Here is a 2,618-nt window from a genome sequence, read left to right as displayed (position 1 = left end):
GAAACCCAAAGAAAGAAAAAGCGAATGTCCATGATTGCCTGCACCATCCAGCTGCCAACCCTCCCTCTAGGCATACTAGAGGAGGCTTCTGGGTCCTGTTCCTTGTGCGGATTTGCTAGGTTGTTTAGCTGGTGTCCATCATTTCCTGATAAGCATCGAGCTGTGCGTCCAATTCCTCTGCAGAAAGCTGCTGCTTTTGAGTTCCTGCTGGTGTCTCTGCTTCTTCCCAGGTTGCCTCCACTGGTCTCTGTCCTGGTTCCACCACCAGGAAAACCTGCAGAGCCTCGGTTTCTTGTCATGCCGCCTCTGTTTGTGCTCTGTGCAGGTCTTGGTCGTGTGTCAAGGTGTGATGTGACAAGCTGGATTTTCATAGAGTGGCCATCCAAAGAGGCGCCATTGTACTCGTCGATAGCCTTTAGGGCATCTGCTTTCTGTTCAAAGTGCAGCCCTGCTGTCCCAAACTTCGTCCAGAGCGATCATAGTGCACAGCGGATTTTTTCAAGGTTCCAAATTCTGCAAAGAGTTTCTGAATATCGTCATCTGACACTCGGAAGTGCAGGTTTGACGGAAAGAGTTTCACACAGGTCTCCACGTTGGCTCTACCCAGGTAGCTGCCATGGAAGCGGTCCTGCTGCCACTTGGCAGGAAGTTGTTTCGGTGTGCAGTATGGTGGCAGGCGGTTCCTGCCACCGCGGGCGATGGTGGGCCGGTACCTCCTAGGTTAGCCACCTCGATTCACCAGTCTGGTGCCCTGCACTGTGCTGTTGTAGCCGCCCAGGTAGCCTGGCCTGCTGCGACCTCCTCGCTGGCTTTGGTTGAGCTTAATGATGTCGTCCAAAGACATGTCCACTTTGTTGGTCATGGTGGGCACGGATTTGGGCCTTGGATGGAGCTTACCTCTCTGTTGAGCCTTCTCTCTCGCTGCAGTATGGAGAGGAGAACCCTTCGCTGTATTTGTAGTTTGCCTCAGCTTTCTGAAGTGTCTTTTCTCTCCATTTATTTGCTTTCTATCACTACACAAATGCTCCCCTTCCAAATTTTATATACGTTCATTTGTACAGTGAACGATTTTTATCACCATTCTTTACTCAGAGATTAATTTTGAGATTAATTACTGTTGTTATATCTGCTAATAGTATATTCTTTTTTTATTACTATTGAGTACTACATTAAAAGAATATGCCACAGTTTTTCACACATTTTAGTTCTGATTCCAGGTTTTGGAGTTACAAATGAAGCTGTTACAAATATTCATAGGCAAGTCTGTGATGTATGAACACAATTTTTCTTCCTTTAGGATAAATACCTTGGAGTAGAACGAATGGATCATCTGGTAGTTTTATATGTAACATTTTAAGAAACTGGGAAACTATTTTCCCTGTTATTACAGTACTTTCAATCATCATTAGAGGTATATGGGTCAGCTCTTCAGATCTTTACCAATAGTTGGTACACAGTATGAATTATACAGTGGTTCTGATTTATATTTCTTAATTACTAATGATTTTAGATATCATATATGTACTTGTTTGTCTTATATGATTATTTGTCATTTGTAAACCTTTTTCTGTAATATTTGATTAACATATTTCCCAGTGTTTGCCCTTAAATATTACCCATTAACAAATATACAAAACTACAGACTCAGACTTGGAACACATTTATGAGGGGCATGGGGTATTTCAATATATACCCAAATTGTGCAGTGTTTATTATGTCAGGATAAACATATCTAGCTTTTCAAACATCATTTCTTATGGTGAAAATATTATCATCTCTTCTCTTTTGAAATCTATAGTACATTATCATTATCTATAGTCATCCTACTGAGCAATGGCACACAATAATTTCTTATCCCCATCTAAATACATCATTATACTCATTGTTTAACCTCTCTCTAACCCATGCTTTATTCTTCCCAGCCTTTGATTACCACCATCATTTTCTATGAAATTGATGTTTTTATAGTCTAGATGTGAATGAGATCATGTGATACATGTCTTTCTGTGTTTAGATTATTTAATGATTTCTAATCTCATCCATGTTGCTATAGAAGCTATGATTTCATTTTCTTCTTAATATAGCTGGCTATTATCCTATTGTACATATCATGCATTCTATTCATTAGGAGTAGAGCAGTGTGTTAAGCCCAGAACTTTGTTGTGGAACTCAGTTTAAGGCTGTGAAAAGTAACACTGAACAGACGTTGATGGCCTCATCTCTATACAAGTCACTGCAGATGGACCTTCTGGAGAAGTGCACCCATCACTCACATTTCTATGTTAGCCAGCATCCCTTGTGGCTTGTTGTGGAGGACTGGAGCCAACAAGTAGGATGTACCAACTGCCTGCTAAGGCATGTTTGTGCTACACCGTAGGAAGTGAATCCCACAAAAATTTAGGGACTTGCATCTTTGATGCATTTTCTAGGTAATCAGATGTCTATAACATGTTGAAATTATTTCTCCTAAGGAAATTGTAAATTTTGTCTGCCCCTACTTTCTGGACTTCCTTTTTGTCGGCTGCCTTTTCGTCCAGCGATGGAAATAAGGAGGCAACAACGAGCTCTTCTCTATGCAGTTTAATTAGGAACCTTGTAATCTTGCTTCTTACATCTTA

At 41.0% G+C, this 2,618-nt stretch overlaps 1 pseudogene; it reads right to left on the bottom strand.

Moving 5' to 3' along the window:
- Window positions 1-124: 124 nt before the first annotated feature.
- LOC116094823 lies at window positions 125-865 on the bottom strand (annotated as a pseudogene).
- Window positions 866-2,618: the final 1,753 nt, after the last annotated feature.

This window comes from Mastomys coucha, chromosome X (genome assembly GCF_008632895.1).
Source record: "Mastomys coucha isolate ucsf_1 chromosome X, UCSF_Mcou_1, whole genome shotgun sequence".
Classification (NCBI taxonomy): domain Eukaryota; kingdom Metazoa; phylum Chordata; class Mammalia; order Rodentia; family Muridae; genus Mastomys; species Mastomys coucha.
This window is presented reverse-complemented; position numbering and strand designations above follow the sequence as displayed.